The 27,469-nt window shown below is 37.7% G+C and overlaps 1 protein-coding gene across 3 annotated transcripts in view; it reads left to right on the top strand.

The window, feature by feature from the left end:
- Positions 1–304: 304 nt before the first annotated feature.
- Positions 305–27,469, top strand: part of b3gat1a (beta-1,3-glucuronyltransferase 1 (glucuronosyltransferase P) a) — a 61,193-nt gene continuing 34,028 nt past the window's right edge. For all 3 annotated transcript variants that reach the window (XR_009649005.1, XM_060877466.1, XM_060877465.1), the window contains exons 1-3: positions 305–413; positions 15,219–15,350; positions 15,449–15,560. The gene's annotated coding sequence lies outside the window, so the exon portion shown is untranslated. The remainder of the gene's footprint in view (positions 414–15,218; positions 15,351–15,448; positions 15,561–27,469) is intronic.

The raw sequence follows: 27,469 nt of genomic DNA, 5'->3' as shown, positions 1-27,469 counted from the left end.
TTCTACCTGTGATTTGGTCAGGCAGATACAAATACTGTACATCCTGCCATCCAGGTTTCAGTCCTTCCCTCCCCTTGCCCCTTCAGTCTCAATGTGAGTCTTTGTCTGTGCACGAGAATGGGCCATTCTCCTTCTAACACATGAACGCTCTTGTGTCCACAGCCGCCCGCTCTGAGGACGTGACTAGACACGTGGTGTGCATCCCAGCGGTTCCTGGGGACAGATTTTCTCTCTCTCTCTCTCTCTCTCTCTCTCTCTCTCTCTCTCTCTCTCTCTCTCTCTCTCTCTCACACACACACACACACACACACATCCCTCTGCTTTACCCCCTCCGTAAAGATGTGTTAGGATAAAGCTTTGGGATTACCAAAAGTGTGCACAACATCTGTGGGAGGAGAAACACGCTATTGATCGTGAGTACCCTCCATCAAATTCTCTGTGCCTCTCTTCCTGCAGCAAGAAAAGGCTTAGTGCTTTGCTTTAGATTGCTGCTGCGAAACAGGGAGAATTTGGATCAGTTAAAACTACTGAATTGTTTAAAACAGGAAGTGATTATAGCAACTGGAAACTTGCCAAGTAGTCTAATATTCTTGTTGTGCCTGGATCCAAGAAAACAGAGAATAGAGAGTGTATCTGTGTAAAATGTTGGAGTAATAGATTGGCTTATAACGGTCCTTATAGACACAGTGATATGAAGACATGATATTAATGCATGAAGATATACTTTTCTGAGGGCATTATGGGTTTTGACAGAGCATTTGTTACACCAACAGACTCCACTGATACTCAGAGTAATTTTTCATTTAATTTAATATTGCATTTACTGCTACCTTTTAGGCAACATAAATGTGTGTAGGATGGAAATGTTTGTGTTCCAGTGTGTTGCGATATTCCTTGCCGTGTCACACATCCGTCATCATTACATCTATATCTTGCCTGGAAGACGCTTTGGGCAAAATAAATATAAAAAGAATGTGCTCATCATTTTGCCAATTAGAGTTGGTATGGTGTTGTGTGTCAAACTATCATGAATGTGTACACACTGTATATATTCATCCTTCATGAATTTTGTATAGGAGCTCTGCATTTTACATTCAGTGTATGCTGCTATACTGTACATACACAAAAATACACCACAGTTTCTCCCCACAAAGCGCAGACAACCCGATCGACAGGTGAATTCGGAATAAATGACAGCTGCATAAGTGTGAACTCTCCGATATTAACTGACACTCTGTAAGCCCCGCCCCCTTTCTCCTCATCTCTCATCAGTAATCGTTAGATTTCTCTTAATTTTTTTCTGGTTGAAATGTAAGCACCTTAGCTTTCTGTCAAGGTAAATGGAGAATATTTTGTGTCAATTAATATAAAATAAAATCTATCCATGTGTGTTTGGCTTAGTGACGTGACATACAGCTAAGTATGGTGACCCATACTCAGAATTTGTTATCTGCGTTTAACCCATCCAAACTGCACACACACACAGCAGTGAACACACACCCGGAGCAGTGGGCAGCCATTTATTCTGCGGCGCCCAGGGAGCAGTTGGGGGGGGTTCGGTGACTTGCTCAAGGGCAACTCAGTCGTGGCCCGAGACTCGAACCCACAACCTTAGGGATGAGAGTCAGTCTTTCTAATCATTAGACCATTAGGATCACATGACACAAGTACATAGTGTACTCACGCATATTCATAACATTAATTCATAACATTTATTAGGAAAACTTTCAGCGTAAAACAGTTCACAATTGTTTTTTTTTTCCACTTCGTAAAAAGTGTCAAATTGAAACAAATCAGTTTTTAAAAACACTGCACGGTTTTCTGTATCTGTCAGCACAGCTGCGTTCAAACAGCATCATCAAGTCCACTGAGGTTAAAACTAGAAGTTGTATATGTACATTATATATAGGAAGTTTTACAGTAACTACCAGTCACACGGCTGCTGAAACTAAACACCCACCCACTTTAAAATCATAATATGCATTAGGGATGTATACATGTGCAAATACATTACAGAGAATGAACACAGACTGTGTTGTAAACTGTGTTGTGCATTAGAGCCTGTGGGACTCAAAGAAAGCATGGAAAGTTTATAACTCATGCAGCCGTGATAAATATGAAGCTTGCAGAACAATTAAAGCTCACATTCGTTTTTATGAACATGCCGTACTGTGTCGTGACCTTTAATGTGACTTGTACGGCTTTATGCTGTGGATGAACGTGACAGTTGATGGTTTATATTTTTGGAAATAGCTCCAATTAATTTGTTAAAACAATATTGTGGGCAAATACAGTACAAACAATAATTACTGTTTAAGCAAAAGGGAAAAAAGTCCTGCTCACATCTCTATTACAATTAAGTATGTAGTCAATACTGAGGAACTGTAAGAGCCTTCGCACCCCATGCTGGTTTTTTTTTGTTGTTTGTTTTTGTACGTGTTTGAATATAGTATTTTAATGAAACACAAATACATATCTGGATCATTTGAGCCCTGATGCTGATGCACTCACAGATAGTGGCGTTATGTTAAATCCCCAGCCTACATAGTGTGTGACTTTATGCCTTGGATAAAACGAGGTCAGTCTGTCACTATCCTGCCACTCTGGTGTTTCCATTTTCACAGGCAGAAGGGTGAAAGGGATTAGAGAAGAGTGACACATCTACTTATTTCAACCATCTGTGCAGTCCAGGCTTAGTTGTATTAGTGTACTAGACCTTAGGGCTGTGTGTGTTTGTGTGTTTGGGTGGATCAGTTATAAAGGCACAGTTGTAAGAATGGAAAAGTAGATGTTCCAGAAACCATGTGTAAAAAATGCTTCAAGAATCGGAGATAAAAACTGTTTGTGAGTGTGTAAAGGAAGTAGTGTGTGCTGAAGAGTTAGACGCCTAGAGCGAGACACTCATTCTCCTGATGTAGGCAGGCAGCACAGTGAGAGCTGATTGAAGCTTTATCTGAATAAAATCCCTTCCAGTACAATGTGAAGCTGTATTTTTGCTCTGTGTGCTTTGGTTTGTTTGTATTTTTTCAAAGATTCCTTTGAGACTCAAGGAAAAGAATCATAAGTGCAATTCGCAGGCTGCTATTTATGCCTTCGGTCGGATGCGACGAGCAACGTGGTGATATACCGATGCATTTGGAGTGTTGTTTTATTACTTATCTACTGTATGATATTTAGCTGAGTGAGCTAGCTATTAAGCCGAAAGCTGTTATATTTAAAAGATGAATTGACAATAAGAACACTGGTCACTCCTGTTTAGAGCATTGGGAAATATTGAAAAAGTGATAAAACTCATTTCCTAAGAGGACAGATGACTAATCAGGCCTTTTTTTCTAAACTGACAGATTGTCCTTATAGATCTTGTCTAAATGCTTACTCAGATACTGAGCACTGCTGAGAGAGGTGATGCTGAATCTCGGTGTCAGCACACACACACACACACACACACACACACACACACACACACACACACACACACACACACGCACGCACACTTCAAGAGAGTTAGACTGAGGTAAACTAACCATAATGTAAAATTTGTGAAAATCCAATTACACAAAATTCATAATCATGCACAATTTCACTCCTTTACTATTTAAGCTGAAGCTGCCACACATGCACACAGTCTGTCTTCCTACACTAACAAAATATGCAGCGGTCTTCTACCACAGCGCTAACACAGCATCACTGTGGTGCTGAGTATATCTTTACCATTATATTCACTGAATACCTACGTCTCAATCAGTCCATGGTTCAGTCATCAGGGCAATGATCAGGGTGTTGCATTAAAAAGATGTGTGTATTGTGGGATTCTGCTGTACATTGTAGGTCAACCATTAAAATGGCCGAACACCCTGACTACTGCGCTAGGACGCTGATTGAGACGCACACACAAACATACACGTCATACTTCGCACTGAGGGCAGTCCAGAGAGAGAAAATAGAAAAAAACATTTTCTCTACTATAAAATACTTATAGTAGATAATTTTTAAAATGATCTAAAATAATTTTTCCGTTCTCAACGAGGTGTCTTCTAGTAAAAACATTTATACAGTATACAGTAAGTTCTTGTTATTCGACACAATAGAAGCGCTGAGAAAGAAGATGGTTTCTGTTGAGGAAACTACAAATATTTATTTATTAAATTGTTCTTCTATAGTACAGAATATGTCAAGAGCTTGGTTCAGTCTGCTTTAATGCACTATCGAGTGTGAATCTAGTCCACAGTCTCTAGAACTGATCTCCACTGTCCAAGGTGAGATGACTTCTGTACATAATCTTTATTATAAATGTAGTAATTACTACTACTACTACTACTACTACTACTAATAATAATAATAATAATAATAATAATAATAAAAACAGTACACTCAAAATGTCTTGTTAGACAAATTTGGCTCCATTTGACCAAACCTTCCAAATAAAAAACACATTAGTTCTGGACACTAACGGGCCATTTACAAATGTATTGCAGCAAATGAGATGGTACACCACACACCAGGGAAATCATTTCAATTGATTAGGTATTGATGATGTGTAAGTACAGGTTCTCACTGCATTTGTGTTTGGCAGATGCTTTAAAAGCAGCATACTAGTTAAGCAGAATCCAAGAATACAGCACATCAAATGATGCTTAAATTGCCTCTGGCTGAAAGACTGGGATTTGAACCCACAAATGTCTGGTGACCAGAACAGTAATTTAATGTCTAGATACAGTAAATGTCACAGATTTGAATAGTGTAAGGTGAGCAGACTTTATAACGCATTAGTCATATCATTCATGGTAAAGATGAATGACTAGATGAATAATGTGCTTTAAAACGATACAAATAAAGACAAGAATTTGAGTGATGTATTATTTGTGTTGTTGTTTTTCGCTTTAGGTCACTGGTTTGCTTCAGTCCCTCCATCTAAATAAATAAAACCCATACTTCTCTCATATTCTGTATATAAGAATTTATGATTTTAATTGAACCGAAATGAATTTAAAACTAATATCCAATTTTGCCAATTTTGATTATAGTCAGCATCGTTATAAAAAAAAAAAAACCTTTGAGGAAAATCATTTTATTATTATAAAGAAATAGAAGATGTAGTAGTCTGTATTTCTCACATATACATCACATATCCCAGCTTGTTAAAAAGTCAGGGTCTGAGCACAGGGTCAGATATGACACCGCAAATGGCTCAAGGGCCCATCAGTGACAGCCTGGAGTTGATGGGACTTGAGCTGTGAACCTTCTAATCCATAACCAAAAACCAATGCTGCATATAGAGTTTTGATACAGCTTTATAGTAGATTCTGACTGAGTATTCAGTAAAATATTTCTGGTCTTTCTGGAGTGTAAAATAAAAACCTCACATTTTGACAGATTGGGAAAGTTATTGTGGTATTAACAGAGTTCGTTAACCTACTCAGCTTTCACATTAGATAGAAAGCTTGCCAGAAAGATCTGATTATTAACTTTCAGTTTCTGGGGGTAATAGTATTAAGGCCACATTTAAAATCAATCAATAAATCAGTCAATCTATCAATCTTCTAGTCAAGACCATAAACCTCTGGTTCAAGTCTGAATACAGATTCAGATACAGATATGTGGAGTACTAACCAGACACAAATCCATGCTACTGCATTATACAGTACTTCTTATTCATACTGTAAAATCTGTATATTCTGATCTCATGTATGAAATGTATATTTTTAAACTGACTTACGTAAAGGTCACTGCCTTCAAATGAGTCCAGCTTCTTTGAAAGAAAAGCTCATTTGTCTGGGAGCTCTACTGCAGTGGCGTCTGCCTACCAGAACAAACTTTCACTAGATACAGTATATTTCCTGTCTCTTTGGCAGTATTCAGTGACACTGCCACTTCCTACAGTACAAACGTTTTATTTCTTTCTATTAGGCATAAGTTACCAATTTGTCCCCTACTCTGCTCGTATTATGTGATGATTCTGCTATTCAGTTTAACTCACACAAGAAAACTGATTCACCTGCCAAGGCCATGAGCCACATATTCAGTTATGGGAATTTAAGGTTTTATACTTTTCTGTCTGCAGTGTTCAACAGCTAATCTGCACACTATAACCCTGACCACAATAACATAAAAAGGTTTAATAATAAAAAAAGGTTAAATCCAAAGCTCTTTTTGGTTTGTCCTAGTGGGAAATTCCTTAAAGGCTCCATGTAGAACTCCATGAAGGCTCCATGTGAAACACATCTCTCTCTCTCTCTCTCTCTCTCTCTCTCTCTCTCTCTCTCTCTCTCTCTCTCTCGCTCTCTCTATTATATATATAGATATATAATCTATATATATAATAATGCTCCATAGATATATATATATATATATATATATATATATATATATATCTGTATATTCTATATCTGCATAGAAATGTTTATATATTTATATATGTGTGTTTTTTGGACTGTTTCATTAGGAAATCTTTTCAAATTTTCTACATATAGTATACAGTATTGTTCATTGGGAGATGTTTTGTAAAACTGATATGATTTTTAGATTCAGCTCATTTCCAGATATTTAGCTAATTTTAAGCTTAAAACGATTGTATTCCGTTGCCAGATCGTTTAATTCTCCCTTTATGAAAAATAAATGCTTGAATTCGTGTACACGATCTGCCAATTTTCATTCGCTAAGACATAATTTTTCCAGTTGGCTAAAATATGTGCTACCCAAGAAAGATCTCATCAGTTATATAATACTGCAAGTGCAATCTTTCTCTTCATATTGTAAAAGCTCTTTTTTTTTTTTTTTTTTTTTTACCATCTTGCTTGAGCTCAAGTCTATGTGAGATTAATTGCATGTTACAGAAGAACTGCACCACAAGCTGTGAAAAACATGCCGATGTGCTATAATGTGATTTCTAATATAAGATTACTAAAACATTATGTGATTATTTTGACATAATATCTCATTTTCTTGGCTTAATATCTCACTATTTCAGAATATCATGTCATTCTGACTTACTCATTTGTTATTTAAATATAATTATTTTGACTTAATATCTAATTATTTTGACATAATACCTTATTGTTTCCAGATATATTAATAGCCATGTTCTATTGGCAGACAGCTTTTGCTCTTTTTATGTATATAATTAAAGAATGATGCAAAACTGTCTGCCAATAGAATAACATTTAATGCTTAAAATTAAGTAATTAAATATATAGAAATAGGGGGCACGGTGGCTTAGTGGTTAGCACGTTCGCCTCACACCTCCAGGGTTGGGGGTTCGATTCCCGCCTCCGCCTTGAGTGTGTGGAGTTTGCATGTTCTCCCCGTGCCTAGGGGGTTTTTATCCGGGTTTCCTCCCCCGGTCCAAAGACATGCATGGTAGGTTGATTGGCATCTCTGGAAAAATTGTCCATAGTGTGCGAGTGAATGAGTGTGTGTGTGCCCTGTGATGGGTGGGCACTCCTTCCAGGGTGTATCCTGCCTTGATGCCCGATGACGCCTGAGATAGGCACAGGCTCCCTGTGACCCGAGATAGTCCGCATAAGCAGTAGAAAATGAATGAATGAATGAATGAATGAATATCTAGAAATAGGTTTATCTTATATTTCGTTTATACTAGCAGATGCTATAAATATTTAAAGATTTTTAGCAGTATACAGAGTAGAAATAATGAGATGTAATAACAATAAAACTTACTATAATGTAGTATTATGTCTGGAAAACAACATGTAACAACATCACACTTGAGGGTCAGCGATTTGACAATAAAAGAAAACCATCAAAGTGAAACATAAATTAGAATTTATTATTTTTTTTAGATGAATCTAAATGCTCATTAAGACACTAAATAAAATGGAGATAATCGATACACATATTTGACACCCATTTGAAAGAAACAATGCACAATTCACACCATTTGACTCACCGTTATTGCCGACATTAGAACGTTTTTCTCTATATGCAATGAAATGAACCTTGCACCAAGAATATAAAATACATGGCTAAGTAAAGGCAAGGAGGCAAAGATTTGCCTGCTAGCTCCAAACTCTACAATGCAAGCTGTGCATTTATGCATGTTATTCAGTACTGTGTTTCACAGTTGAGGTGAAAGTATCATAAATAATTTTTTTTAAATCTCAGCTCTGAAACACAGTACTCACACTACACATTATTCAGTACTGTGTTTCACAGTTGAGGTGAACGTATCATAAATATATATTTTTTTAAATCTCACTGTCAGTACAAGCAAAAAAAAACAGAAAACAGAAACTTCATGACTTTGAACTGAAATGTTGTGTAAAGACAAGAGTACTCCCCTCAGGACTGATTACATCCCGGAGGTATTCAATCTGGAGACATGAGAGCTTGATGCTGAAATGTCTTCTCTATTTTGTTGTGTGAATTTGGAACATGAATAATTGAGTGTGAGATCTCTCCCAACAGCATTTCTATAGGTTTTCCAATTACATGTCCATAAAGCTTCCTCACCATATCCAGGCGGAGGTGTGCAAAGACCTCTGACATGCATCATTTATATTTTTCCATAAAACGAAAATCATCCTGTCAGTTTTTTTCATCCGTACTGAGATGCGTGTGAGCATGTATCACGTACAGTATATGAAAGACTCGATATTTGATGCCCACACTCATCACAAGCCTGTGCGTTTACTTAGGAACGGTAATCTGTTTATTAACCTTCAGGACTATTTTCTTAGACGTTCTTGAACAGCAGATGTGCTGTATGTGATGTTTATTTTACAGTATGCCATAATTATATTTGTCTAATTATATAGCTGTGGCTCGCATCAAAAGGATGAATAAGTTTAATGCAGTGTGTGACTTGGCAGTCATTTGAGGTTTAGATGAAATTTGTGATACAGAGTTGCAGTGACAACGTAAATGAAGCACTTTGGATTCATTGGTGTTAACGTGAACTGCGAAAAATTCAATTCGATTCATTTTTATTTGCGTAGAACTTTTATAATGTTCACTGTCACAAAGCATCATTACAGAAGCATATAAGTGCAGGAGATAAATAAAAAATTTACCAGAATCAAAAGGGAGCTTTATCTGGGTGACACTGGACAGTGCGTGGACAGTATAATTCATTTCCCTTCTATTACTGTTGAAGTAATTTTATTGACATACGTGTCTCTTAGTGAGGTTGCGTACAGTAGGAAACCCTTCCACAATCCCTCGGTCTTCTAACAAAGGATCCTCTTCAAGTTCTTCTACTTAATCTATTGTTGGAATCTTTAGATGAAGGAGTCAGACTTAGACCTTCTTGTCTTTTCAGGGTCCTCACAATAGGAGGCGTTGTTTTTATTAAAAGCAAAGTAATACAGATAAATGTGTGTAATATATATAAAGTAAAATAAAAGAAAATTACAAATAAAAAAATCTCCTTCAAATAATCAAATAGTATTAGAATAAGTAAAAGTAATTAGAATGCAAAGACAGTAACAAACCAAGAAACATTCTCCAAGTGTATGGAGTTTGTTTTCTGCGTTTGTTTTCTGATGCACACTGAATATAACATGCACTGAGCCTGCTTATGCTAGAATGCACACCGTGTATATTTCAAGATAGGTTTTTATACACTTTTACTACATCAGTTGTTGTTCGACATAGGTACACATAGGTCGCAGCAACTCTTGCTGTCGCCACTATTTCTTTTTGTCAGCCATACTGTACATACTGTACTGAACATACAGCCGCTGTACATCAGATGCCACTTTTCCACCAAAAAGAACCGGATGCTGGTTCAGAGCTAGCGCTGGTGCTGGTTCAAAGTTGGTTCCACTGATGAACCTTCTAAGAACCGGTTTGTCTTTCCACCGGCTAAAGAGCATCACAGAGCCGATTCCGACGTCACTGTATAAGTGTCACGTGTGCCAGCAACGTTAGCACAGCAGCGGCAAACACAAACACATCAACAATGGCGGATGTTGCTTTACTGTTAATGCTCGTGGTTTTGTGAACCTATATTAACACCCAAATGCGGCGAATCCAACGTGTACTTGCAGCTCCATGTAATCTGTATAAACGGAGGTTGTAACCGAGAAATTACATAACGTTATTTTATCATTAACACAGAAAAAAGTTAGCCTTAGCATGTTGCTACCTACTATCATGTGTGCTGATAATGTATCATATCGCGGTAAAGTAAAAATGTATTAAACATTAGTATACTTAAGGTACATTATCAAATGCGCTAACAGTAGCTCCGCCCACAAGCTGTTCTTAAGTCTAGACCAGCAACATTTTGGTGCTACTTAAGAACCACTTTTCCTGGTTCAGATCCGGTGCTTTGGCTGTCGAAAAAGAAAGAACTGGTTCTAAATTAGGCTCTGGCTCCGAACCAGCACTCAAACTGCCTCAGTGGAAAAGGGGCAAGAGTCCATCGGAATGAGAATGACCATCTATGTTTAAATATCCGACACAGTTAAATTTCTTGTTTCTATGATATGGTTACATGTCTCTGCTAAACAAGCGATAGTCATGTGCTTCTGCGAGTACACAAGATAATCATAAGATAATGCAACTTAATCCTACATACATTCTGAAAGGTTATATCAGGTTATACAACGTTACATAAAAGTAATAAAAGAAAACTCTTCAGAGTTCTCTTGGACTTCTGATAAATGAAACTTAAAGTATGATCTTCTTCGTCAGGCTCTTCATGCCTTTTCCAACTGTCTAGGTACAGTGTCTGATCTGTGATGTCTTCATTTGTCAGGAATATTTTATTTTATATTAATATTTAAGTTCCTCACCTCCTCCACTAGGGCCTCTATCTTAATCAGGTTTTCATCTATTTTCATTTGATATCTTTTCCTGTCCCTTAGTTTATCTTTTCTTATTTTGTGCTTTTCTCTTCTAGCCCATTTAATCTCAGTCTGTTTCTTTATAGGAATAAAGAATATGTTCCTTTTTGCGATAATCCTTTGCAACTTTACTCCACATCTCATTCTTTCTTCAATTTCTTTCAACACTGTGTACTGCAATTGCATAACCAGGAAAATCAACAAGGTTTTTAACCTCTAATGTAAATGAAGACTCTATCTAAATGTAAATTAAGGACTGAAATTGAAATCATGTCGTTACAGGTGTAACAGGCCAAACGATGGGGTGATACAATTGTCCATACAGACGTCTTTCTGACTGATGATTACAGTCATGTACGTCTTTGCTCAGGAATCGTTCTTGATTGTCCTACTTCTGCTCCCATGCTATGATTGATTGAATGTCACTTCAGGAGATATTATCCACATCTTGCTGAGAGATGTACTGTACCTATGATAATTAAGCCTTAAGGATGAGCTTGTTCTATCTCTAAGCTCAGAGTAGCACAGATTTTGTTTCTTATAGTCCCTTCCAAAAATAGGTTTCATATTAAACAGTATGATATTCGTTACTACTTCCTTAAACTTTAAAAACAACTTTTTTCTCCTGTACATTTCTAAATCTCATTCATTTTTAATGGATTAGGATTTTCCTGCTTCGTGTCAAAGAACAAAGGACAATTATGAAATATCTCTCGCTGCAGCCGCATGTTTGAACACAATCCATCCAAACAGATCGATTCCCCAGTTTCCGCTCAAGAGTCCTCTATTAATAGGCTCCACGTCGCCTATTCATTAAAGGAGAGAAAGAGCGCTTTCATTCTTTGAACAGAGTGTAACCTCTGTGACCAAGACCTTTCAGATATTGACTGCAAATTATTCTACCTCGCATCTCATTGCAGTTTTTTCTGCACATGCTCAATAGGCTTCTTAAGCATTTTTTGTCCAAAACAGAAAGGCTTTTAGGCTACTCTGGTGCGTAGGGGTGGGAATTGTGTTCATCGTAGTTCATTTTCAGTTGCTTGGTTTCCTGTTTTTTCTTTTATTTATTTCTTCATTTATTTGTACTCTTTATGTTAATGACATCGAGTCACATAAATGCCCATGCTGTGTTACTGTTAGCACCCAACTAATATATCGACTCACTAACATTATCTGCATGATGCCTTTATGGGTTTTGTCGATTTTTGGAGAAAACAGTTTTATAACAAAAGCATTTTTACAAGAAGTTGATTCGAGTTTATTGGTTTGTCTACAAAATATATATATCTATCACTGCAATATCTTGTTCTTACTTTAATACATGAAGCAGAGGTTAATACATAATCTGAGGTTTCTGAAAAAGGATACCTTAATGTTGTGATTAAATAAAAGATAATGCATAAGGCATGAAAAGCAAAAGGACGTGCTGCTATAGGAATATACATAATAATGGGGTTAATGTTGATTCATCTCATATCATAACATGTTCTGATGTGTTTATTCATCTACAGAAATTTGTCAAAGGACCAAACATCCTTTTTTTTTAACTTTATAGCTGAATTGTAATGGATTGTTCCGAGCCTTACAGTACGTTACTTGCATTATAGCATACAGTATGTTATACACATTCCCTCAATAGATTTTCTTTTCTTTCCCTTTCTCTTAAAGTTGATTGTCATAAAATTAAAAAGCCCAGTCTTCCATACTGAAGACTCTTTTGTACTGGAACAATGATTTCAGTGATAAACGACAAGAAGTATTCAGGTATGATGCAGTAAATCGATTTTCACACGACCGACTCATATGATTCCTTGGATGAATCATATAATGTTTGTACTACTTACATTTATTCATTTACTCCTCACAACAATATTTCCTACCAGACTTTTTGACTCAAGAAAATGAATAAAAACATTTTCATCATATTCCGATCAGCGCTGTATCTGGAGAGTGTTTGTGCCTGGTACATTTAGCGAGTGCTACAAATATGCCTGGCACATTACATATTATATCAACAGCCCAACAACACAATTACACTTCATTTAAAGTACATTTTAAAGACATATCCTGTTGTAAATAGTGTGCTGTAGGCTACGTTTTAGCCATGACGCTTTCTCATCACAGCTAGATAGACAGCGATAATATTTTTCAAATTACTAATGGATAAACATGACAGGAATTATTTACTCCACAAGTAGGTTTGAGATAAACTATATTTATGAAATGAACACAGAGATAAAGTAATATAGCCACACTCACACATCATAATTCTGGTGACAATACTGGTGAAAACTGTAGCCTAAAATGGCAGCTAAGACTTATAAATAGAATACTAGCAATCAGCACATAATATAGGTGTATTTAATTAAGTCTACATTAGGTTAGGTTCATTTACCAATAATGCAAAGGTATTAGCATATGCAACGTAGCTACAAATCTCAGGCAAGATTTTAAAGGAGCCTAGACTAAAGCACTAAAGTATTGTTAATTAGGAGCATATCACTCATACATTTAATCTGGAGCTTCCACAACTGCCCCAATTACCAAAAGCTCAGGTGGTGTGCATGCAGTGTTTCATGCTTCTTGTTCTCCTTGTTCTACATTTTCTTCCCACTGACAAAATCTTCCACTATATATGAACAAACTTTCACTCAATTGATGACATCACTTCTAAATTCTCCCAAAAGACAAACTACCTTGACGTTAAAGCTATCTATCTATCTATCTATCTATCTATCTATCTATCTATCTATCTATCTATCTATCTATCTACTAGGCTATGGTTAAAGTTGGAACCAGTCCAATGCCAATAATGGTTTTTGGCTTATATCAGATTTCTATATCAGAGAAAACATTGGGTTTCAGATTCTGTAACAAATTGCAAAGATTAGAGAGAAAAAATACATTTTGGAACTGGAAATGTTTACATATAACAGCATTTAACTGTTGACTTTTGACGTTATTCTATGTATTCTTTATTATTTTTTAGTTACAATGTAAGTGATTTTTGCATGAGTTTAACAGTGATGTGCTGCAATATAAGAACAATAAAAAAAGTGCTAGTAATTTTTATATACAACATTAGCATAAGGGTTAATGTATATCGTTATTGTCTGATACTTAAGGTTTCATTATCAGCATAGTGTAATATCCACTTTCTATATATCCATTCTTTATATTCAAGGTAGGCATAAAACAAGCCTAGATCACACAACACATTAAACCTTGAGGAGGATCTACAACAGTAGAACGTCATATCAGATTTCACTTCTGTCAGCCAATAACAGGAATATGATGCTACAGCTGGCAGAAAATTAATTGTTGCAGATTATTAAAATATCTCCTGGTCTGAAGATTTTGAATTAAATTTGTGTCAACATGAACGCGTCCTCAGACATAAATATTGACCGTTTTATTGTTAACACCATTCAAGCATCATTTTCCAAAACACACTATTGTCCCTGACCAGTTGGTACAATTTACTCACTCTCACTCACTCATTTTCTACCGCTTATCCGAACTACCTCGGGTCACGGGGAGCCTGTGCCTATCTCAGGCGTCATCGGGCATCAAGGCAGGATACACCCTGGATGGAGTGCCAACCCATCGCAGGGCACACACACACTCTCATTCACTCACGCACTCCGGACAACTTTTTCCAGATTTTTTCCTACCATGCATGTCTTTGGACCGGGGGAGGAAACCGAAGTACCCGGAGGAAACCCCCGAGGCACGGGGAGAACATGCAAACTCCACACACACACAAGGTGGAGGCGGGAATCGAACCCCGACCCTGGAGGTGTGAGGCGAACGTGCTAACCACTAAGCCACCGTGCCCCCCGGGTACAATTTATTTTAACTAAAAATGCAATGATTGAAGGCATGAGTAACGTATATAAAGTGGTGGCTCAGATGGTTGGGGTTCTGGGTTGTTGATCAGAGGATAGGGGTCTGGGCCCAAGAGCTGCCAAGATGCCACATATGGGCCCTTGAGCAAGGCCCTTGACACTGACTTCTCCAGTGATGCTGCATCATGGCTGACCCTGTGCTCTGACCCCAACCTCTAAAGTCGGGGATTTGCAAAGAAAGAATTCACTGTGCCGTAATGTATATGTGACAAAACAATTCAGTATCTTGTGGCCATGACTAAATTGTGTGCACTGTAACCCATCTATGGGAAAATACACTGCTGCGAGGTTCGTTGGAGTTCATGCAAGACAAAGCAACACAACAATCCAACAGATTCACTTTAAAGAAGTTTAGTGAATTAACAAAATAGTACAAATTTACAAAACATTGGCCAGCATAAAAAAACAAACAAATGTAGCTTAATTTTTATCAGTGTATCAAGATTATCAAGACTACCTTGATAAAGCTTTAATTACTCCTCTGTTTGCTCTTGTTCTTCTGTAGTGTCATTAAGGGATGTGTCAGGCATGACTTATAAGGACTGGGGTGGAGGTTATTCTGCAACTGATGCCATAATTTCATCAACTACACGTCCATCAGTAGTTATTAGAGCTTCGGGTAATACATACAGTTCAGGTAAGTGTAATTGAGACATATTTTTGTTCTTTTGCCTTGGAATCTTATAGACTTGAGTAAATCTTCTCTATGTAACAGGTAACTTCTCTCTGTAATAGGATCGACAGTGTCATCTTCCTCATCCATGCAAGTAATTTCCTCATTCGACTGAGTGGGACTTCTCCTTGTCCTGGGCTGGTTTTGAGCTCACATCCGAAAGAAAACCACATGGTATGTGGTACTAATTCTAACAATTTTCCTCTTTTTAATAATTGAATTAACATTTTGTAAATGGGTTACAGCGCCATTAGCATATTGTGTAGGCACAATTAAACAAATTCACTCAGCTACCACTGCAGGGGCCTGTCAAGAGACAAGAGACCACAAGGATCCACAGAGAGAGTAGGAAGGAGGATTGGTTTCACTGTCAAAATGTAAACTGTATATACTTCCAGACTTGCACAGGAATCTCTGGAGAGTTCAGCAGTTGTAAGACTTAACGCAATTCAGCAGTGCTAACAACCCTACACTCGCTGGCAGCTTTGAAAGAATGATGGAAAAATGAATGAAATCTGTAGTAGATTTTTTTTTAATCAGGAAAAATGAGTAAGAAATGAAATCAACATGAAATGACAAACAAAATGAGTTAGTATGTGAAAAGATGCTGCCTACTTAGGACGTCATGTTCACATGTGATGGTTTGGAGATTTTAAAGTAGCTTGTATACATATTCCTATGCATCATCTCAGTGCAGCAGCCATCTTGTAAAAAAAATATGGCAGAAAAACACCAGGGAGAGAAAAAGGATTGTCAATATATACATTTCTCATCGTTTAACATAGTTTTTATTGGTTAGTGATCATTTCAACCCTTGTTTTAATAAGCAAGTTGTTCTCTTGAGTTGAATTTTCTTTAAGCAGCTGACAGAAGTCTAAACACTACAAATAAACAAATTGCCAAATAACACTACAAACACTACAAATAAACAAATGTGTCCTCGTTGATATGGTGAAGTTTTCTGTGTGAGGACATTTATAATAAGTCCATAATATCATAGGTTTGTTACAAAATCATAGGTGTCATGAATTTCCCCACTGCAGAGTTGCAGCTCAAGAGTTGCAGCTGCTATTGCGTTCATTCATTCATTCATTTCATTCATCTTCTACCGCTTATCCGAACTACCTCGGGTCACGGGGAGCCTGTGCCTATCTCAGGCGTCATCGGGCATCAAGGCAGGATACACCCTGGACGGAGTCTATGGCGTTCATGTTTTTTAATATAACGTTTCTTCTTTGTTTATTTTCTTTGCCACGAGTGTTATGTTATTGTTTTATGTGTATTTTTAACTAAAAAAACCTTAACACGGTATTAGGTTGATAGTAACCTTGGTCTTTAACCTGGTGAACCATTGTTACAGTTTAACCAGGTTAATATAATCATTGATAGAGACTTTGATTGTACGTCACTCTGGAGAAAGACGTCTGACAAATGCTGTAAAAGTAAATATAAAATGTAAAATACCCAGAGTTTCCTTATGAATTACTGATGGAGCATAATTTGAGTTATATTTTCAACAGGTAAAGTAGTACTTCAACATTTCAGTATTACTTCACAAGCTAAAATGTGCAGTAGGAAACATATAGTAAAGCTTTATCTCTGGGGTAGCTGGGATGTTTGTGAGCATACTGTCTTTGTGTGGACTTTTGCATGTTCTCCCAAACTCCACATGGGTTTCCTCCATGTTCTCCAGTTTCCTCCCAACTCCCAATAACGCACAATAATGGACTGCTTATGTTTTATTTCTCCTAGATGTGAACTCCTACATGTGAACTTTTGGCACCTCATGGCCAGTTTTTTGACATAAGCTCTGCATCCTGGAGAAAGCAGTTACTAAAGAAATAAGTGAATGTCCATCTGCGATTCTGCATTATTTTGTATGTGAGATGGTTAGAAATTCAAAAGTACTTCAAAATGTATTTTCCTAGCTTTGTTACTCTTCTGTTTGAAACTGTTTATCCACTACGACCTTTACTGCACCCCAATGAACCAGCATGACTAAAATTTCAGACCTGCCTCCCTGCAGTTTACGACAGATTGGTTTATTATCTCAATCAGCTTGTATTCTGCCACAAAGAATGCACAATAAATCTAGTGACTGCAAGCATTGCAGCAGCCCTAGTGTTAATCTGATTACTCAGAGATTTACAGTATCGGCTCCCGTATGTCATCGATTAATCATTAGCATGATTAATATGGAAGCGCTCCATAATAAAATATGGACAGGCATAAAGCTGTGCTGTAAATAACAGGTATTAGGGTATATTCTGCAGCATGCTAGTTTCTAATCAGCAAGTATGAACTATAAATAATTATAGTTTGCACATTCTTGGTTAAATTGTGATGTTAATTCTTGCTCTTAATTCCTGTGCAATCCATCTATCCCATCCATTATGTTGTTAAGAGTTCCTGCAGATGAATTATAGCCTTTTCCAGTTCACATAATGCTTTATGTGAGTTAGTAATCATTCCTTTGTGCATATTTTATGAGAAAGAAATAAAAAAAAAGCAAAATGCTTGTGTACTCGTGGAGCGTGGGAGTTGCATATAATGATCCTGACCTGCTTTTGGTTAAAATATATAAAAGTTGAACTTAATCAGGTCAGTGTTGCTCCTGCCACTCGTTGTGATATTTATACTGAGTGCAGTGATTTACGAGAGTCTCACCGTACAAAATTACAGCGTACATTAATGAGGCAGGTTTATACACGCCAAGAAAGTCTATAGGGTTAATGTATTTATTGTTAGGATTAAGTACATTTACAGAGCTTAATTTAAATCTGCTGGGAATACAAGTAAGTCTATGATTGCTTTCTAATTAGTTTATTATTGGCACATGGGGCAGAGTCAGAGACTTAAGTCCTAAACTTGCTTCGATATTTACACTGGGGAAGATAGTCATACCCGGATATGGAATACGTACATTTTCTGTATGTAGTTCTGAATTTTATTAAACCAGAGTAAAAAAAAAAAATCAGGGAAAAAATATGAATTGAAAAAAGGGATATACAGTAATGCAAAGTAACAAGTGCAGGCAATTAAAAACAATTCATTTAAAAAAAATGATTCAAATTGCAAGCCTTGAAATAAACATCTAACCGGAGTCTAGAATATTGTCAGTATATTGTTCCATGAATAGTCCAAGTAATTATTACATTAATCACTGCAAATGTGGTTTAATGAAATGATATTCCTTGCACCTTTACTCGGCAGCTTATCCTATTAATTAGATTTTTTTAAATATGTTGTGCACAGACAGTTAATTGTGTGGCCATGTTATACTAAACCGTGCTCCTGAAGTTACACAGTGTGTGAAGGAAGTTATTTATCATATTTATCATACTTTTAAATTGCTATTTTGAGTTGTTGAATTATTTTTTGCTAATTTGATGTGATCTTCTAATAATAAAACATCCACATATATCGATATGTGCCCATATTAACAAACACATACATGTATGGAGAACAAATCATGACTCAAATTTGTTTTTTTGTCTCGCCACATTCTCCTGCGTCTCATGGTACACATGTGTTATGGAATCTAATGAGATTCGTTAGTGTCTAAAACCCATGCACAGGTTGCTTTACTTCCTGAAATAGGCGCAGACCAGAGTATGAGTTGCGTTCATGTTCACAGGTATTTCAGCACAGTTCCAGTGCAACTGATCTTACTCCACCTCCCATATGTAGTCTTACTGTAGGTTCAGAACCCTACTGAGCTTCCTTGTACACATGACAACTTTCACATTACCAGTATTTTAGGTGTTTTGGACTAAACGATCCATATGATCCGGTATGGGGTGATGATCCGGTGTTTGATGTGGTTAATGAGTTGTTCTGGATCTTCTGTACAAAACTCCAACTGGCTGTATATGATTGTACAAAGACCAATATTCATAATAACACCCTCCGGTGTTTATAGCAGTTTATAATCACACCCTCTAGTGTCATTAAAATAAGTATGAGGTTCCCTTTTGTGTCTGGTTCCTCTCAAGGTTCTTCTTCTTTCATCTAAGGGAATTTTTCCTTTCCACAGTTGCCTCAGGCTTGCCGCTTTGAATCAATGTCAATTGTTAAAAGGGCTATACAAATAGAATATATATATATAGATGGAATTACTGAACACTTTCTGACCAACCAGAACTGTGTATTTAATTGTATTTAAAATCACAATGTTAATGTTCTGATCTTTTAGCACCCATAGTTGAACAAAGCTTTCTAAGTTCTGCACTGTCTGCAGGCTGTACAACTCATATTAAAGTCTGGACAGCAAAAACTGTGAACATCATAAATGTACGTATACAATGTTGCTGTCTATACAATATATTGTCAGCCTAAGAGCTTCCTAAAGTGCTTCTATATAGAATAACTTAAGCCATCATTCGGTTTGTGCAGTATATGAGCTTCATTTTTCTAATCAGAAGCTCCTCATTTCTGCCTCTGGAAGCCACCAACAAAAGATCTGGAATTCTGACTTGCTCATTGATTGAATAGAACACTGATGACATGATTACAGCAACCCCCTACAACTAAGCACCGCTCCTCCCCTCTCCCTGTAGCAACTCTGACCTCGACGACTCCATTAAAGCTCGTGCACTTTGTCTTCTTCAGGAATCTATCATGGGGAGGCCTAATTGAAGCCATTTCCATGTGTAATGTGGCCGTCCCATGAGAGTTAATTAGGGTTTGTGCTTCCCTCCAGCCGCTGTTTAATGGTTTGGTTGGAAGCCAGTGCAGTTTGCGCTCCGGTTCCCTGAAGCACTCTAGTGCTGTCACTAAGCCTTTCTAAACTTGGAAGAGGAGAAAGTGAGGAGCTGTGCAGAAACTGAGATACAGTAGTTGACACAGGAAGATGTCAACTTGTGGCTGGATTATTCTATTTTGTAGACTTGGGCTTGAATGTTCTCATTCTGCCTAATGTGGATTAAGTTTAATTGAACACAGTGCAGCTAAAAATGTCCTGCATTTAAGCATAAACCTACATTTCATCAAATAGCTTGTAGTTAATCTTTCCAAATCTTTTCTTGGGATTTTAAAGCCCATGTCCCCTTGAGCACTCATTTTGTTTTTGCCTTTTGGTTACATACTCTTACTGCCTCACTGTGCTCTCTGCATTCTATACAGAACCTCTTCTTGTTCAGTGTCACAGCTCCTTAGAAATGACATTGGTAATGTTGCTGCATTCTCAGGTTTCTCAGCAAAATCATCGCTCAAGTTCCAAACCACTGACACAGCACCTCGGTTGCTACTGATACCCGGCAGCATCAGTGTGTCAGTGTTTCCCCACACTGCACATTTCAATGTGACTGACTGTGACTATGCAGCAATATGAAATGCCAGTAAGTGCTATAAAGGATATGTCTTTTCAGGTCATAACTGAACTGCAACCGATGCTGCATGGCATTTTCTTGCTTAATAAATGCACAGTCATGACCTCCAGCAAGTCCCTGTGTGCATATAACTCTAATCTTTCCTGATCTGTAGAGCTGGAAACCCGAGCGGGATGAATCCGTTCACACTTCACTGGTTAAGACCAAATCTAATCGTTGCACATCAAATGTGAAAGCTAATGCAGTTCAGGGCTGTTGTGTAATTCGTGTAAAACTCCACAAAAGACATGATGGTTAACAGTAACCAGGTTTCCACTGAGGCTACAGTGGGCATGGATTCATTGTGCCCCAGATTCCTGTTCTTGGCTGCCAGAAGTGGAACCAGATGTTGTCTTCTGCTGTTATAGCTCACACAACTCAAGGTTGAATGTATTGCATTCTGAGATGCTTTCTGTTCATCATGGGGATAAAGAGTTGTTACAGTACGTGACCATAGCCTTACCATAGCCTTTCAGTCAGTTCAAACTCAAGCCATTCCCCTGCACCAGCCTGTGTAACCCCTAGACTGCATTAAAATATCTCAGTTTCTGTAACCGTCCATCACCACTACAATCAAGGCTACTTATATCACATTATTCACCATTCTGATGTCTGATGTGCAGCTGCCACATGAATGGCTGCTTGGATTATTGCATGTACATGCAGTTGTTCATGATTGGTCATGATGCTCTTATCACTCCTCGCATTGTACATCGCTCCCTCAGAGCTACCAGGACTGCTCAACTGGTCTCATCATCTCTCAGGGTAAGAAGTAGGTATACAGAAAGACTCTTTTCTGTTCTAACACCGAGGTCCCTGGCTTTAAACAACGGGTGAAGATCTAGCTCTTCCTGAAACAATCAAACTATATTAACTATATACACTCACCGGCCACTTTATTAGGTACATCTGTCCAACTGCTCGTTAATGCAAATTTCTAATCAGCCAATCACGTGGTAGCAACTCAATGCATTTAGGCATGTAGACATGGTCAAGACGATCTGCTGCAGTTCAAACCGACCGTCAGATTGTGGAAGAAAGTGACTGATATAAGTGACTTTGAACGTGGCAGGGTTGTTGGTGCCAGACGGGCTGGTCTGAGTATTTCAGAAACTGCTGATCTACTGGGATTTTCATGCACAACCATCTCTAGGGTTTACAGAGAATGGTCCGAAAAAGAGAAAATATCCAGTGAGCGGCAGTTCTGTGGGCGAAAATGCCTAGTTGATGCCAGAGGTCAGAGGAGAATGGCCAGACTGGTTCGAGCTGATAGAAAGGCAACAGTAACTCAAATAACCACTCGTTACAACTGAGGTATGCAGAATAGCATCTCTGAACGCACAACACGTCGAACCTTGAGGCAGATGGGCTACAGGTACTAGTAAGGTGTACAGTACCTAATAAAGTGGCCGGTGAGAGTGTGTGTGTGTATATATATATATATGCTGGGTAAAATTTTAAAATTTCTTTTAGTACTGATTGAAATTCTAGTTTTAAATTTGTTCAGGGTTTCAGTTTATCTATTCATTCATTCATTCATTCATTCATCCATCCATCCATCTATATAACCATCAATCCAGGGGAAGGCACATGTCTGGGGTTTCCTTGGACAGGATGCCAGTACATCACAGGTTACAATCGTGCACATACTGTACACATACACCAATTCACACACTTCAGACAACATAGAGATGCCAATCAGCCTGAACGAGAAACCACAGAAGCGTGGGGAGAATATGCAAGCTCTCATGATCATAGAGGACTAGAACATGCTCAGACAGAAAGGTGGCAATAACTCAGATTACCAGTCTGTACAACTGTGGTAAACAGAAAAGCATCTCAGAACAATGAACCTTGAGGCAGAGGGACTACAACAGTAAAAGACAACATCGAGTTCAACGAGTTCAACGAGTTCAATGAGTTCATCGAGTTCTACGAGTTCAAGGAGTTCAACTTCTGTCAGCCAAGAACAGGAAGCAGAAGCTGTAGTGGGCACAGACTCAACAAAATTTGCCAGTCAAACACTGGATAAGTGTAGCCTAGTCTGATGGATCTTGATTTCTGCTGAAACACAGATGTTTTCAGAATATGGTGCCACCAGCGTGAATCCATGGACCCAACCTGTCTTTTGGCAACAGTGCAGACTGAATGAAGGTGGTGTATTGGTGTGGGGAATGATTTTTGCCATACTTTGGGCCTGTTAATACCAATCAATCATCACATGAATGCCAGAGCCAGTATTTCAGCATTGTTAGTATACTGAGCATGTGCTACCCTTTATGCAACAATTTCCCCTCTCCTAATGGTTACCTCCAGCAGGATAATGACCATGTCTCAAAGCAACAGTCATCTTAAACTGGACAATGAACACAGCACATCGTGAACATTCCTGATAAAGTCATCTGTGAGTGTATGTCAAGTCTACGGCCCAATGGAATCTGTATTTGCACAGATGAATGTGTGATATCATTTAAACATAAATACAGGAACATTGCCCATTTTACATTTTTGGCTTGCTCCCATGAAGAAAATAGCTTCTTTGTAATTCATTGCTGCTTTTATTAAAGAAAGATGTCCTCTGTGCTACTGAGGGTAGGGATATTCAGCTACATTAACGCATAAGGCATTTAAAAAGGTGTGTGTGTGTGTGTGTGTGTGTGTGTGTGAGTGTGAGAGAGAGAAACGTATTTTCTGCAGTCATCTCCGTGCCCTAAAATAATAAAGCAAACATACTGTATATATACATTTTAATTACTTGCAACATTAAGAAGTTCATCAGCGGAAATCAATCTTGGTAGCAGGTTCGAAGCTAATGACGGTGTGTCAAAGGAATATATCACGCACATCATCAACCTGAATAATTATACAAGTAAGAAAACACCAGAGTTGAATGGATGTTTGACTGTATTAGTAAATTACATGGTATGAGAGCAGAGCAGGGTATTGAAATGTTGATATTGCAAATTAAATGAGTACATGAAGGTCTTGCTTTCTGTGCTGGAAAATTATACCCATAGATTATTTATTTTTTGTGTGTGTAACCTTTTAATGATACCACAGTTTAATTAGAGGTCTAACCCAACATTAACAACGCGGTATAGAGTAATATCAGTGCAGGACTTTTAGCTGCATGTTGTTTATGAACTCTGCTGAATCATTCAGAGGTTGGTGGAAGCATACGCTAAAGGTAACTGACCCGTAGAGAATCTGATAACCCTCAGCAACTCTTAAAGGTCATGTTTCCTATTTTACAGCAAGCAGCAAGATGAGTCATTTTTTTGATCCGAGATTGCTTTCGTTTGTATTTGTTTTAAATCTTTTATTCATAGTCGTGGCTGATTTGGTGTCTTGCTCGTCATTCTATATATCTTTAGTATTCATTTGCTTAACACAATCTCTTACGATTATGAGTAAATCTGAATTTTCTTTATTTGTTGGATATAATAAGTGGACAACACATACAAGGCTAAAACTCTCAAGTATCTAGGAGGACATCTGTGCACCTTTCATTAAAACCATTACTTTTCCACCATCCGAAAAAGCTCGCTTTGGGTTATTTCCCTATGGTTTAATTAGCACTGATCAAAATCATATAATTATGTGTTTTTGCCAACACACAAGCCTGTAATTATGGATCAGGGACTTGAGGATCTTTTGAAAGTGGAATCTTCCCTCATTAGAGGAGCTTCACTTTTCTTGCCTTCTTGCTGCAGTAGTTCATTCAGTAGATACTCTTACAGAGCAGGAGGATTTTAATGGTCTTGTAATAAAGTTAGGGCTGCAAGACTTAGCGCTGTCTTATACACACACACACACACACACACACACACTGCATGCTTAATGCTAAGTGCCTGGATTGACCACATAGGCATTCTTGAAAAAAATTGTCAGAAATACCAGTCTGTCATTTTTTTTTTTTTTTTTTTTTGACAGTTCTTGAGTAATAATTTTGTTAATTCATGAACTCATCTTATGTAAGCACCTTACCTGGTCAGGGAACCATTGTGAGGTGGGAATACTCCATGAATATGATGCTAGTCCATTACAAAGCACCATGCTTTCACACTTTCACATATAGGGGCAATTTAATGGAGCCAATACACATACCAACGTGTTTCTGGGAGGTAGGAGCAAACCAGAGAACCTGAAGGGAACCCAGATGGACATGTGGAGACCGTATGAAGCTCCACACAGGTGGTAACCTATGAGGCAGTATGAACTCTGGATTGAACTGATGATCCTAGAGCTGTGGTTCCTACAGTACAACCCATCGAAGCACCAGCTGTCCCAGAATAATTATAGATGTAGTAACATTAAATTTAAGCATAATAGAGAAAGTTTCTGGCTATACAGGATGTTTCCTATAAAAATACATCGTCTGCCAAACACATGTTATGTAACTTCTATTTACGGATGTCACATTTGACTGATAATGACGTGTTTGATTGAATTAACCTCCAGACTTAAATTCCTTGCATCCTTTTCCAAGTCTACTGTGATTCACAAATTCATAGAACTTACTGAATAATATTCTTCAAGATTAACAAATAAATAATGAGCCAAGAGTTTAAAAGGTTAATTGCTTGTTTTTGAAAAATCACTCTGTTATTTGGCACGAAGACCAGATTAAAATCCCACAGTAGCCTCGTCTCTGCTTCCTGATTCATCTTTGCACCCACACAGAGCGATGAACTTTCACACCTCATACACGTTGTCCCAATTTAGCGAATGACTTTTTGATGAGAATCTCTCGAGTATTTCTCAGAAAAGAAAAAGTTTGTGTTCGAAAAAGTTCTGGGAGTTTATTTTGAAGCAACTGTACGAGCCGGGATTTATGCATCGCGAGTGTTGTGTTAGGATCTTGAACTCCTGCTTTGTTTTTTTTGTTGTGTAGGTGTGTGTTCTGCTCATTAGACTTGTGATGCCTGTATTTGTGGGTTGGGTGTCTTGTGTATGTGTGTGTTACTGTGTGAAGCCAAAGCATGCACAGCAATTTAAATTAGCTACAGTCACAGTCGGTTTTGGCTTTCATTTGTTTCCATGTTTGAAATATTATTGTAATTGTTGTTCAGTTCTTCAGCAGCAAGAGCTTCTTTTCTCACTGACCAGTTGTCTTGGGTGGTTAGTAATCTAGTAGAACTTAAGCGTACCGATGCATCGCTCTCTTCAGATAGGGATGAAGCGCAGGGCTTAAATCCCACTGCCTCCATTAGAGGCTTGTGTGTAATGCTAAGAGAAAATAGATAATAATAATAATAATAATAATAATAATAATAATAATAATAATAATAATAATAATACATTTTATTTAAAGGCGCCTTTCTGAACACTCAAGGTCACCGTACAAAAAACAACAAAGACAAGATAAGAGGTAAAAAAACAAAATAAAAATGTCAACGCATTGTCATTTTAAATGTTTAAATAGCTTATATCATTTTCTTATTAAGACAACACAAAAACATATTAATAAATTGTGAGTATTCTAATATCAATTGTAAATTGTAATATCAAATAAAGGGTGAGTGTTTTCGCCCTGGCCTCGGTTACACGTCTGCCCGAAGCTAATGCATGTAAATATATTTATCACTTTCTTGTACGAAATTCAATATGAATATTTCAGTTAAATTGCATCAACTGGAGTGTATAAATCTGTGTAACTGCTGGCAATGAGCCTGCAGGAGTGAAGCCAAGCCCTATCCATAATAAGTAGTCTATTAATATTTGATTTGGAAAAAGAAATTGAAGAAGAAGATGGACAATTCAATTCTTGAGCATCAATAGACCCTAAAATGAAATATACAGAAATTAGAATAAAAAAGAAACATTTCTAGTTATTAGTTCAGGCATTCATGTTGGAGGTTGTTAAAGGATTTCTCCTGGCTTCTTAAAAGAACTAAAAAGGTTAGGATATGAGTGGAAAATGTGTAAAGATTCGTATTATTAAAAAGACATTATAATAATGATGTGTTGCTTGGCCCAGAGTTTGGACAAGGCTTTACTTAGAGTGGTCACACAGGTGATTGCTACAGACCACCAGTTAAAAACTATTTCTTCTGCTTCGTGCTGAACCTTAGATGAACATTTATGGCACTGAAGACATTCAGTCATCTTCTTCTTCTTTTGGCTTTTCTCTTCAGGGATCTCCACAGCGAATCATCTCTCTCCACCTATCCCTATCTTCTGCATCCTCAGCACTTGCACCCACTAGCTTCATATCCTCATTAATTACATTGATATACCTCCTCTTTGGCCTTCCTCTTTGCCTCCTGCCTGGCAGCTCCATGTCCAACATTCTCCTACCAGGCATTCAGTCATCTAGACCTTTTATTCTGCAGTCTGATACGCCACTCACATGTTCTGCCTCATGTTCTGTTCTGCCCCTCCCATTCAATCACACAATAGAAAAGGAAAAAAGAGGTGGAGGCAAAACAGGAAATGACATAGAGCCATGACAATTAAGGCGAAAGCACTCATTCAGACAACACTGAAGTGCGCAGGTTACGTTTTGTGTAGATTCTATGCATATTTATAAGTATAAGTTCTACAACGGTTACGCATGGTAGGGTGAAGGGTAGTTAGCTATCTGGGGATGTGGTAGCCTAATGGTTAAAGTGTTGGACTAGGGCTTTGAAGGTTGTGAGTTTGAGTCCCAAGCTGCCTCTGAGCAAGGCCCTTAACCCTTAATTGTTCACTCTGCTAACCTGTTTAAATTTT

Source organism: Tachysurus vachellii, chromosome 9 (genome assembly GCF_030014155.1).
Source record: "Tachysurus vachellii isolate PV-2020 chromosome 9, HZAU_Pvac_v1, whole genome shotgun sequence".
Lineage (NCBI taxonomy): Eukaryota > Metazoa > Chordata > Actinopteri > Siluriformes > Bagridae > Tachysurus > Tachysurus vachellii.
Note: the sequence above shows the minus strand (reverse complement) of the source record. Positions and strands in the feature narration are given on the sequence as shown.